The sequence below is a fragment of the Pelophylax lessonae genome (assembly GCF_965119305.1).
Source record: "Pelophylax lessonae genome assembly, chromosome: 12".
Lineage (NCBI taxonomy): Eukaryota > Metazoa > Chordata > Amphibia > Anura > Ranidae > Pelophylax > Pelophylax lessonae.
The window spans coordinates 151280782-151294595 of NC_138779.1; the positions used below are offsets into that span (position 1 = coordinate 151280782).

At 42.2% G+C, this 13814-nt stretch overlaps 1 protein-coding gene across 1 annotated transcript in view; it reads left to right on the forward strand.

The window, feature by feature from the left end:
- Positions 1-2453: 2453 nt before the first annotated feature.
- The window catches only part of TAGLN (transgelin), a 35608-nt gene continuing 24247 nt past the window's right edge, over positions 2454-13814 (forward strand). Inside the window, exon 1 of the mRNA XM_082273179.1 lies at positions 2454-2574. The gene's annotated coding sequence lies outside the window, so the exon portion shown is untranslated. The remainder of the gene's footprint in view (positions 2575-13814) is intronic.

Sequence of the window (13814 nt, forward strand, 5' to 3'; positions counted from 1 at the left end):
TTGTTTCCAAAATGCATCAGGCTTGTCTATATGTTCATTTGCAAAGTTAAAACGCTGATTTTTGTGGTGAGGACATAGAAGAGGTTTTCTTCTGATGACTCTTCCATGAAGACCATATTTGTACAAGTATCTCTTTGTAGTGGAATAGTGTACCACAACTCAAGTGTCTGCCAGATCTTTCTGGAGGGATCGTGCAGTCAAACGTGGGTTTTGAATTGTTTTTCTCACAATCCTGCGAGCTGTTCTGTCTGATATTTTTCTTGGTCTTCCAGATCTTGCTTTAACTTCCACTGTTCCTGATGACTGCCATTTCTTTTTTACATTCCGAACAGAGGATATTGACATCCTGAAAACGCTTTGCTATCTTCTTGTAGCCTTCTCCAGCTTTGTGAGCGTCAACTATTTTCAGTTTTCGTTTTCTACACAACTGCTTAGAAGATCCCATGGTGCTGATTTTTGGGGCAAGGTCAGATGAGTCTGGGCATTTAAAACCTAATCTGTAATTTGATGCCTTTTGGAGATTTTTCCATCTTTCCTTGGCTTCTTTATGCACATTAATACAAATTTTTACCTGGGGTGCCCTAGTCAAAGAGACAATAACACTTCACCATTTAAAGCTGAACTACAGGCAAAAATAAAATGCAAACATTCATGTAGCTCTGAGTTCATTACTGCAGCAGTATAGGTATCTGGAGGAAAGGAAAGGGTCCCGCGCGAAGGTTAGTGTAAAGCAGGGGTAGGGAACCTTTTTGTCTGCCAAGGGCCATTTGGGTATTTATAAAATCATTTGGGGGCCGTATACAATTATCAACTTAAAAATGTGCCTGTTCTATTTGGTCAAACATTTAATTAACTCACCGTAATGTGATGGTTGCAACTGCTTCTCTTTGGTGAGGTGTGTGATGTTAGCTGGTATTGATGATGTTGCTACTCGCAACTGGTTTTCCAGGTTTGCGTCGGTTAGTCTGGAGAGCAGTCGACTCTTTGTGGTGGTAAGTTTTGAAAAGAACTGCTGGTGGGTACTGCTGGTGGGTACTACTGGTGGGTACAGCTGGCTGGTACTGCTGGTGAGTACAGCTGGCTGGTACTGCTGTGAGTACTGCTGGCTCTGTCTGGTACAGCTGTGTGTGCTGCTGGCGGGAAATGTTGGCTAGCAGCGGCGCCATGGTGGAGGAAGAGGCGATGTTTCCTGTATTATTGACAGGAGTGCATTTGATATCACTCCGCCTGTGACTCACTCAGACTGTCAGAACTGAGCCGAAACTATACAGGAAGCATCGGCTCCATTCTGACAGATCAGCTGAGAGACACAGACTCAGCTGCATGAGGGGGCCGGACCAAATGACTTTGAGGGCCGCATACGGCCCCCCAGCCGTAGGTTCCCCACCCCTTGTGTAAAGGCTGCAGCCTCCCTAAGTATATAACCAGAGGTTATATAAAATGGTAAAAAAAATTGGAAGGGATGGTGGCAGTAGCACCACCATCCCTTCCTGTGTAGGTATCTGGATTTTACTTGCAGTAACTTTACAGCAGGGCTCAATCTGTAAGAGGGAGAAGCAGCACAAATAGCCAGAAATATTGCACTAGCATGGAACGCGTAGGAAGGAGGGGAGATCAGAGTTACAGAAATTAGCTAATCAGTCTATTGCTTCTCCTTTCACTGTCCAATCACAGGCTGGGAGAGGGAAAATACTTGTACTGTAACACAGGAAAATAAAGTCTCCTGCCCGGCCAGACAGAGCTGTGTCATTCTCAGGACTGCAGGGACAGAAATGCAAATCGATTGGCAGGTTAAACAACCCTGTATCGACTGTATACTTTGAATCGAAATAAAGAAAAAATGGAACAAGTAGAAAAGGAGTAGGATAAAGTGACTGTGTGTGTGTGTGTGGGGGGGGGGGGGGGGGGGCACCTTTCTAGTGACAGCAATATCCTGGGTAGAGTTTTCATAGCCTGTGGCTGTTCCTAACAGAGAGCTGGAAACTGGTTGTAATTCCACAAAACAAGAGTAATGTAGTTAGTAAAAGATTCCTGACATGGTCTAGGAATACTGCTATGTATTAACTGCTGGGAAAGACTTTCAGGGCCATCTAAATAGTCATCTGTGTTTAAATGGAAGAACATATGCTTAATAGAAAACCCTAATCTTTGTGGAAAACATGGAGATATTGGTCATTTAGGAGAAATGAAATGGTTAAGTGTGTCTTGCATTGCTTCACTGAGATCATCCACAGTCCCCATGAAGTGTAAAAGGTTTATTTGAAATCTGTTACCCCCGAATTGAGTCTATAAAAGGATTTGCTGGAGGGAGATTTCCCCCCTCCCAGTGAATCACAAACACTTCCCCTTTCCCGCATCCTTTAGGTATCCAGAGAATGTCTTGAGATCCCAAAGTCTGCAGATCAGTGAGACCTTCCCCTAATAAGGAGTTGGGAAGATCAGAGCCCGGAGGGGGGAGAAGGTGGGCTGAAACTGCATGCAGAGCCACGGGGAGACTTTTATCTCCCCATCCTTCTCACTTCTCACTCAGTACTTTGCATCCTGGAGACAGAAACAAGCAGCCAGTAACAACCTGTGAGTTGGGGAGGGATGGATGTGATGGCTGGGGAGGGGGGCATGGGATGATATCCTTACCTGTCTAGATACACAGTGCTATTAATGTATATTCTCTATTATATCTGCAGTGTATGCATGATGGATAATATCACTATGTGTTGGCTTATTGCATGGGTGACTTAATATGAGCTACCCAGTTGTTGGATTAAAGGAAAGTGACAGATGAAGGCAGCCACTGCTCACTTTTTTATATGCTTGTTGCCTGGCATTTATGGAACAATTTTAGAGAAAATTAATTCTGAATGAACAGCTTCTCTTACTGTTCCTCATCAATGACTCAAATAATTGAAGCCAGTGAGTCACCAAAACAGCCAGGCACCTAGCATTTTCAGAAGGGAGTTCTTGCTATCATGACATGCTTACTTAAAACCAAAAATGTAATATATTGCAGCTTACCAACCATTAGATGTGGTGGCTGCGTTTTTTTTTTTTTTTCTGATGGTTTTCTTCCCTCTGTTCTCATGTGGTGATCTGGCCAGTAACACCCCTTCTGTATGAGACTTCTTAAGCCCTGTACACACGTACCGATCGTCGGCCGAACGATCGGCCGTCTTTTGTCCAGGGCTGTCGTGTCTGTTGAAAACTGCAAAAGACTGCACACGAATTTTGGCGGGCAACAACAGCCGACTGCAGAAGTGATGTCATGTAATGGTTAACTTTCCTTGTCTTTTTTCTTTTCTGAGCATGCCCAGTCTTGCTAATCTGCTGTCTGTCGGCCGAATTCTGTACTGACTGGCGAACAATCGGCCGTTCTGGTGTTGGCCAACAAAAATTTTAATGCTTGCACGACAGATTCTGTTTGGCCGAAAATGCGCTGTCGGCTGTCGGAAGCATCATACTAACAAGCCTACAATCGGTCGTCGGCCAAATATTTACGGCCGACAATCGGTACGTGTGTACGGGGCTTTACACCCTGGATGATGCAACAAAGAATAGACCTTTGCACCTCCGCATTGTTAATTGGTGGAAGGGTAGTGTTAGCTGTATTTTGGCTTCAATTTGTTAGTGTATTCAAATATGCTAGTCCATCTAACGCGCAGTTACAGCAAACATTGTTTTTTCTTTTTGGGGTAAAGGTTTTACATAAAGAAAAGCTGAATATTGTAAACTGTCAGTGTTAAATTATTATTATTATTAAGAATTTCTATAGCGCCAGCAGTTTACGCAGCGCTTTACAATATTAGAGGGAGACAGTAAATATACAATACAATAAAATACAAGAGGATTAAGAGGGCCCTGCTCAGAAGAGCTTACAATCTAATGGGGTGGGGCAGGTGTTACAAGAGGTTGTAAGAGTAGGGAATGAGCTGATGGCAGATTAGTTGGCGGTGTGATAGGCTTCCCTAAATGGTTTGTCTCAACCCTCTAACTATGACATCTGCATGACAGCTTGTTCTGTTGAAAAACAACAGATTACAGGCTGGATCGCCAGGTGAAAATAAAGGGAAAAAATTGATGCAGCCGTCACATCTAAGAACTGGTAAGCTGCAATAGAAGCAATAGAGTCCTATTGTGGTTTAATACCGTTTTAAGTCTTGCAATTGTATAGCATCTAGACGTACTGAGGTTGTCTTCATGTCATAGACTATCTGTTTTGTTGAGCAAGGTAGCACAATGCACGAATAATACCGTGAATAGCGCAGTAACCCATGGTAGGTGCTCAAAACACTGTCTACTCAAGGGATACCCAAACTACGGCCCTCCAGCTGTTACGGAATTACACATCCCATGAGGAATTGTAAAACTCTGACATTCGCAGACATGACTGGGCATGATGGGAATTGTAGTTCCTGAACAACTGGAGGGCCATAGTTTGAAGACCCCTGGTCTACTCTGATCAGATGAGTGAAAGCTGCAGGCTGTATTACTGAGAACATCAGACAAAACAATCATAGGCAGAGACACAAGAGATGTGTGGAATACTCAGAGTTCTTTCCCTATGTATCTGTCCTTGTGTTCTCAACAGAAAAGATAGTGATAATAAATAGAATATACTGTAAGGGATATGATATAATGAGAGATTGCACTTAGAGGAATGTGCCATGTGCTGTTCACACTGAACAAAGCAGAGTGGTTATTTGATTCCCTTGTAATGGCTCACAAGTATTAAGTTGGGGAACAGGTCATATCTTGGCTTAGCTACCCTTATAGTTTGTCATAATCCGCCATACTTGTGAAATGCACACAGCATATGCAGGTTCTGGTGCAGCCATTCCTCCATAAATTGACGGGAAAGTGAAGAAGACCTATGTGATTTTAAATAACTATAAAGGAGAACTCCTCCAATTTTGGATAAAAAAGGTGATTAGAAATCAAACAGCTAAGCGTGTGCTGGTTTGGAAACTGTGCACCCTGCGACTCCACTAATGGCGTCTTTCCTTTGCACATCTAAAGAATCATGTACTTATCAGAATGGTATTGTCAGCATGCATTTAGCAAAATCAAAATGTGATTATAGTGGTGATTTATAGTCTGGGTAGTAATGGAGCGATGGTTTGGTATAATTTCATGGGTTTGCCACTTAATCATGTCTCTGTTTGAAGATCCTAGCTCTAGTTTTGTTTTGATTTCCTGTTCTTAATCTTCCAGCATTGATAATTTGACTTCCTAATTTTTCAATTGTGAAAAAAACCTGTTAGATCACAAGTTGTCAAACTGGCGGTCCTCCAGCTGTTGCGGAACTACAAGTCCCATGATGCTTTGCAGTTAGAAGTAGGACTTCCATAGGCAGAGGCATGATGGGACTTGTAGTTCTGCAACAGCTGGAGGGCCGCTAGTTTGACACCCCTGTGTTAGATGATCACCTCCTACCATTTATTATCATACACAAGGAAGAAGCTTCAAGTATCAATTCTGTTTTTCATGTCAAAACTTGATCATCTTAGGTACTGACAAGGGTCACCAAGATCAGCAATTCCCAGTTGGGCAAGGTGTACTAGGGTTGTGCTTACAGAATGACCATTGTACTTAATCATTGCTGGTCTTTCATATTCATCTTAGGATATTAACTGAGGAGTGGCCATGGGGCTTTGTGTGCCAGCTGCATAACCTTTGAGGTTTGCTATTCACATCTGTCATATAATAGGAGAGAGGGACTGGCACAGTGCTTTATATAGGACATTATGCACTATATCATACTGGGGAGTTGACAGTTGCAGGTTGGAACACGAGAAGAGCAGTTCGTCAATTGACTATAAAGGGTGTGGCATGGTTAATGGACAGAGAACACAATGAAGCCTTGAGTGGACTTGAGTTAAGCCTTGAGGGAGTTAATAGATAATCTGGCAAACGAGAGTGCTCTTGTGGGTATAAAAGGAATTATATCATGTGTAAATCTGACATTTCATATTCTTGATATACAATAAAGATAAAAATTCAGTGCTTAAAATCAAATGGATGGGTAAGCAGCTGTACACCAGGATAGGTCAAACCTACCAAGACCTATAATATGCAGTAAAAGAAAATAAAGTGCAGCGCTATAAAATTACAAATAGTGCATAAAATCATTCACATTAAAATGTATAAAATGCCCAATAAAAAGCATGTGGATCATAAATCATAAAGCTGCGGGTGACGTCAGACTCCTTCCCCCGTATGCATTACGTCAATAGGCGTGACTTCCTCAGCAGGGGTGACCTCTGGCACTGTGACAGTGCCTTGCTTGTGAGTGTGATGCTTTATTTTTTACTTTAATAAATGTCCTTAATTAAGCGAAGAGCATTAGATCGTTTTATTTATCTTTTCCGGATTGCCATACATGAGTTTCTGAGAACCTGTTGGGTCCTGGATATACAGATCTTCTGGCTGTCTCCATATTGATGCTTACTGATACAAAGTGTTGTGACCCCTAGTGGTCGAATACAGGAGGTGAGAGGCTGTATTATCTGTGGTGGAGGAGTCACGTTTGCAGTGGTGTTTTACTTATTCCTGCTTTTCACTTTGGAAATCAGCTTTTAAGGACTTTATGATTTATGATCCACATGCTTTTTATTGTGCATTTTATACATTTTAATGTGAATGATTTTATGCACTATTTGTAATTTTATAGCACTGCACTATATTCTTGATATATGCCTGCTGTACCATGTACTTGTATGTATGTATGAATGAATGCATGAACTAGTATCCTCTTCTCTTTGCATTGCTTCCTTTGTGTTATGCCTGGTATCCCTGCCAGTCCTTCTGCTTTCCTACTAAAACTGACCACACTAGGCATGGGAGCACAATGCAGTCAGTTCTTTGGCTGTGCTGTGAAGTGAGCTTGCTCTCCTCCAATGATCAGAGGTGTCCTGACACACCCCCATGCACAGACATTCATTCGGTAGACCAGTGTTCCCCCCCCCCCTCCTCTTATGCAGCTGAGAACAGAGATTATGTGATCACTTATTACAAAATATATATATATATATATATATATATATATATATATATATATATATATATATATATATATATATATATTTAATATCTATACACAAATATTTTGACTATCATTTCTGTTTTAAACTGAATGTGATGTTTTACAAGGTGAGGGTTTAAATGGATTTTAAGTACAGACCGTAGACCAGAAAAGAAAGGGGAAGAAAAAGAATCTTAGGCTATGCGTGTATGAGGTTGTTGCCTTGATACCTAAAACATTTGACATTTTTAAAATGTAATTAAATATTCATTTATCCAGGCCATAGTACAGCTAGTAACAGTCATAATTAATTTGACTTGTCCTGTTATGTCTCCACTTATCATAGTAGTTTCTTTAGTTGTGTCAGGAACATACCTCAACACGTAGTGTAGCCACATGGGTAAGCCAGTTACCCCAATCCAATCACAATGAAATGTATCTCACATTAGATGTTGATTGTCCAAGAACATGATGGGAGGAGAAAAAGTTTTAGAAACGACCTTGTTCTAGTTACAGTACCCGTTAAAAAGTGGCTGATCTAGTGTGGCTTCGATGGCCATTTTCACAGCCTTTGTGACCAGTTGTCCTCTCTGTCCAAAATGTGCACCACACTGTCCTCAAAAAAAATGTATCTCTACAATACATAATTATTGTCTTTAACATTACAGAACACGTTCAGATGAATATGAATAACTGCTACAGGCTAGAATTACATATTTTATTCCTCTTTATAAAATATGATTTGTTTGCCCTAAAAGTAAACTTTTTTTAAATTCCATAGCAGCTGGTGGTGCTAGCTTGAAATAAGACCTTTGAGGATGCAGAAATTTGCTAAATCTTTGTTTAAAGGAGTTGTAAAGGCAGAAGGTTTTTTTTTCCTAAAGCATTTCTATGCATTAAGATAAAAAGCCTTCTGTGTATAGCAGTCCCCCCAATACTTACCTGAGGTCCCTCTACGGCCAGCGATGTTGTAGGAATGTCTCCACCATCTGGGACTCCCCTCCTAATTTACTGGGACAGCAGCGCGGTGCCACTGGCTCCTGTCAGTCAGGGAAAATAGAAAGTGGACGGGGCTGGGCCACAGCTCCATATCTGAATAACTCGACTTGGGTGCCCCCATAGCAAGCTGCTTGCAGTGGTGACACCCAACGAGGGAGGGGGGCCCAGGAGAGCCAACGAGGGAACCAAGAAGAGGAGAATCAAGGCTGCTCTTTACAAATCCACTGCAACAGAATAGGTAAGTATGACATGTTTGTTATTTTTAATTAAACAAAACACAAGACTTTACAATCGCTTTAAGGACTTTCCTGCCCATTTGTATTACCAGAAAGTTCAAAATCACATGAAAAGGTTTTTCAGCACCACATTCCCATAACACAAATATCTTCAGCTTTCTGGCTTCCACTTTGCAGCAGTGCTGCTCTGGCCTCTTATTTCATGCCCTTGTCCATTCTTCCAGACCGTCTCACAAAGCTCTGTGTTAGTATATACACACGGTACAGCTTACAGCTCCCTACTACACTGGGACATACTTTAACTTCTGGGCAGAGGCCTCCTGTCCCCTGGGTGGAGCTTTGAACCATAGCCCCAATATTAGGAGGGCACACCTGCACAAACAGGATCCTAGCTGCTGGTAGTTGGGGAACCAGGGATAGAGGTTTTATAGAACTCCATATTCTGCAAACTTTCTGGGCTTCAGAACCCAATCTTCTAATCCTGAAGAAAACTGATAATCCAGTCCTTCTCGGCATCCTAGAGCCTGCATTGGTGGGAACCCTGGGCACCATCAACTCCTCTTCATATCGTGACAAGATGCAGCACAGAAAATAGCAAAATCAACTCTATTCTATTAATAATCAAAATGGTAAAGGCCTCAGACTAATACACTTTAATTGGTGACCCATTTGTTTAATTTAATTAAACAATAACATATTAAAAAGGAACAGTGTTGTATTTGCTAAATTGCCAGACTACTAGTTTTACATTCTCTATGAACAGAACTATAATCCTGGACTGCTGGAGCTGGAAATGGGATACTTATTAGTTTTTTTATGGGGTACCTGATTTTTGGCATCCCTTACACTCTCCCCCGCAAAAGTTTGTCATCCCTGACCTACGCAGGTTTTAGTATAAGAACCATTTCTTTCTCCCATCTCACAATCTCACAATAGCCATAGGGAGCCAAGGTTAAATAGTAATCCAGATACTAGAGGAACCGTCCTCCCTGCGCCATCTACTCCCAGTTATGTCACAGCTTCCCACTAGGTCCAAAGCGCTCATGTACCTGTTGGGATATTGTTGCATATAGCCAACTAATTAGTAAACCTCTACAACACAGGTTTTTAAAGATTATTGAGAAGATTATTTTTGAAAATGGGATACCCATGGTATGTTACCAATTACTTACTTAAAGCTATTTTTCTTTACCTGGAATATCTGTAGTGAGAGTGCAAGGAATTTTCTTTTGTTAACTACAGAAAATTACACCTAACATCTTCGGCATAAGTAAACCACTCTAACATTGTAACCATTGATAGACCGTAGCATAATAGACAATACTACTTTTACCATTCTGAACTTAAATACCAGCTAGGGCAAACGAGTAGTTTATGAATACAGTCTATGACCTGTACAGCTGCATTTCTGGCAACACTACTGGGTTGACCCGAAGTGTAAAAAGTCAGAACATTTGGTAGTCTCCTGTTCCTGCTGGGCTGTATCCTGCATAGAGGAAGGGCATCTGAGGTGTCCTTATACTCGCCTTCATCCCTGTCATCTGTCTCTGTTGGCTTTCCAGGTGAAGGATTTTCTTATATATCCCCTGGTGAACATGCAGTTTGTCCAGGTTGACCCACAGGCTCGTCCTCTGTAGTTTTCACTGTAGCTTCCTCTGTACATTCCTCTGTAACTTCCTCTGTACTTTTCTCTGTAACTTCCGTTGTAGCTTTAAGCTGACAAGGATAGAACTCTGCTGCTTCTGGAGTCAACTCTGTGTCTTTTCTTGTGTGGTCTTTCTGAGTTACTGGAATGAAAGATCTCCATTGTTCTTGTTCATGGTCAAATTCATCTTCTGATACTCCCTCAAATATCTGTGTAGACGGTTGAGTAGTCTGTGGAACTTTGCCTTGTTTTCTGGCACTGGGTCTGTCAGGTATCTTCTGATCTCAGGTTACAGGTAGGTAACTCGCATGGTCATAAATTATGGTGTAGAATCCTTGTTCTGCCTTTTCCAACTTCTGGCTTGACCTAGTACACTGGACTATCTTCACACTGTATGGCATCTTCTAGAACAATCTCAGTTTTCCTGGTCCTCTTTCAGTAAGATTTCTTACAATGACTCAGCTGCTCTGCTGCTGAAAGTTCAACTCCATGAGTCTTATTGTCATAGTGTTCTTTTCCTTGAGTAGCTACCTTTTGTAGCAACCTGATAGGCCTCGGTCATCCTATCTGTCCTCGTTTTCACATACTCATGTGAGTCTTGTTTTTTTTCCGTTACTGGAGTGCCAAACATGCTATCTATGGGTAATCTTGGAGACCTTCCGAACAGTAGAAAGAATGGAGAATACTGCATATTTTCACTTTTGGTGCAGTTGTTTACATGTACTATCTGTGCAAAACAACTTTTCCAGTCCTTCTTGGAATCTGGCGACAGGGTCCGAAGCATAGACAACAAGATATGATTAAATCTTTCACATTGTCCATTGTCTTCTGGATGGTATGGAGATGTGGCACTGCTTCCCCAATGCCAAGAACAATTGATTTTCAAATTCTTTACCCCATTCATGGTGGATTCTGGTTGGAAATCCAAACTTCAAAACAAAGTCACTGAATATCTTGTTGGCAACAGTCTTTGCTGCCTTATTTTTGGTGCTTAGGCCTGAGCATACCTGGTGAAATGGTCGACTACCACTAATATGTACTCATAACCTCCTTTACAAGTCTCAAGATGGATACCAGCTCAAAAGGATAAGTGGTGGCAATATTGTTCAATGGAGCGCTAATAGGCTTATGTGGGCATTAGTCTTTCAGACAAGTGCACTGGTGGTTAATGTATTGCTTAGCGTCTCTCTGCATATGTGGCCAAAATAATTTCTCTGATCGGGTTTATGGTCTTTTCGGCTCCTAAGTGTCCCATTTCTTTGTGCAATTCTTTCAACACAAATTGATGATACAACTTGGGCAACACTAGTTGAAATCCTGATGCTGTTTTCTGTCTCAAGATTCCATCTTCATCGAGGTATAATTTGGTCCATTGTTTCATTAGTGTGAAGAGATCCACCTTGTCATTCCTGTTTTGATGGGAACCTGTTTTGGCTCTTGTACTTTCACACTGGGTTAATCACTGAGTCGTCTTTTTGGGTTGTCCTTATGTTCCCTTTGGGTATTTGAGCTACCTTCTTTTAGGTCCCATCTATTGTTAACGTTGTACGCGCGATGGTTATTGGACACAGCCAAGGCATTTCGTCTCTCTGACGTACTTGAAGTGATTGGGTTATGCACCCGATGATTTTGGGGTCCACTTCTTGCGAACACTGTTGCATGTATTGTTCAGGACTTCATGGCATATGGGAAAGTACATCCGCGTCCGCATTCCTCTTTCCTGGACGATACTTGATGGTGAAATTAATGTCTGCTAATTCTGCCACCCATCGATGGCCTGTTGTGTTTAGTTTAGCTGTAGTGAGGACATAAGTAAGGGGGTTATTGTCAGTATATACTACAAAAGATGGACAGTAGTATAAGTAATCTCAGAATCTATCACATATGGCCCACGTCATTGCTAGGAACTCTAGTTTCCCCGAATGCATGTGATAGTTCTTCTATCACATGCACAGGTGTGAGAGTTCTTAACCCGCAAGCAATGATTGTTAACTTTTTCTCCTGCTCTTGGTACAACACAGCTCCTAGTCCTTCTTGCGAGGCTTCACAGTGCAGAACAAAGGATTTACTGTAGTCAGAGTAACCTATTACTGGAGGATAAGTTAACACCTCAATCAGCCGGTTCAGCATTACCTTGTGGTGGTGGTGAGTCCAGACTATAGACTGATGGGAAGGTGGTTGACCTCTTTGCTTTGGTGATGGCTTCTTCTTTTTCCTGGAATGGCTAGTCGGTACTGATTTTGTGGCAGGTGTTGTATCCGCTGACAGTAATTCATAGAGGGGTTATGCAATTCTGGAAAAGTTATGAAAGTAAGGGCGATAGTAGGAAAGGAATCCTAGTTATTGCCTGAGTTCAACAGTCTATGGTTGGTTATTCTTCAGGGCCAGCCCGGGCACAGTGTCTGCTGGATCTATGAAATGGCCATCTTTGGCCAGCTCTTGTCCAAGAATCTGAATTTGTTTTGGAAGAGTTTACACTTCCTAGCGATTAACTTGACTCCATGTTGCGGATATCGCTGCAGTACCAACTGGACATGCTCCACATGTTCTTGGAATGATCTGCTGTGAACCAGGTTGTCATCGAAGTACAGCAGATTGATCTCATCCCTCAGTCCCATTAAACAGGTTTCCATACTGCGATGAAATTAAGCTGGTGCAGTGCTGAGGCCAAAGGGTATTCAGATCAACTCATACAGACCCCAAGGTGTGATAAAGGCAGTCAGTGGTCGACTGGATTCTTCCACAAATCCTTGATGGTAGGCTTTCCCCCGCTCTAGCACTGAAAACCATGAACTTCCTCCTAGGCTGTCCAGTATGTCCTGGAACCTAGGATTGGATGGCAGTCAGGGATGGACTTCTGGTTCAATTCTCTGTAGTCTTCTTTCTTATGTACACTATGGTTGAGGAGTATGAAGATTTTGACTCTGTAATCCATCAGCGGTTCAGCAGATCCTGCAGGTACTCTTTCACTTCTTGGTGCAGTGGTTTCGGTACAGGCATGCAACTCCTCCTAACAGGTGTGGTGTCTTTGAGGCGAAGTTGCAATTGTAGGTAAGGAATACATCCTACATCAGAGTCATCTTTGGCGAAAGCATTACATTGCTCCCTTACCATCGTCTTGGCTACCTGTTGATCCTCCTCTGGTAGGTGTTCGATAGGCACTGGTGGATCCCAATGTCCTTGATTAGCATCACTTACCAGTGACTTACTCGTGTTTAGGTTATCCCCTCGGCCTTCTGGCCCTGGCCTGGATGTCTGTGGCCAATGAGTTACTAAGTGAGTGACCACACTCACTGATTCAGTTTCACCTGAGCTGGGTATGTTGCCTTTATGGGCTCGAGGCACCCCATCCTAGTCTGCCCTGCTAACATAATTTCTCGCTTAGTTGTGTTTCAAACCGGGATGGATAGTTTGGAACATCCCTTTTGGAATGATACTAATGTCTTACCAATATGCAGTCCATCAGGCAAATGATGGGCCTCATCAGGTGTAAACAAAACTGTCTGATCTTGTAAAGCTGGTTTGGCGTGAGCCCTACACCTGAGATACATCAGTGTTTGCTGGAATTCTTTGGCTCTTAGTACCAGTCTTTAGTGTAGCACCACTTTTTTCCCTGTGATTGGCTTGTAGTAGATTTATAAGGGTCTCTGTTCTGGTGGTCGACAGTCCCAATGCTGTCCCTAATAAGCCCACAAAACCTGGAATGGTTTTCTTTCCCTTGACAGATGTCTCCTTGAAGAGTTAGTCAATGACATTATAACCGAAGATGTGTTTTTCAGCTACTTTCTCATCCTCCGATACCACAAGGGGCATAATTAGCTGTCGGGTGGTGTTACTTCCAGCTGTTAGCTGAAAAATGACCTCAATCCACCCGGAGAAGGGGATCTTAGTCTCATTAGCTGCTTTTCCTAGGAGGACT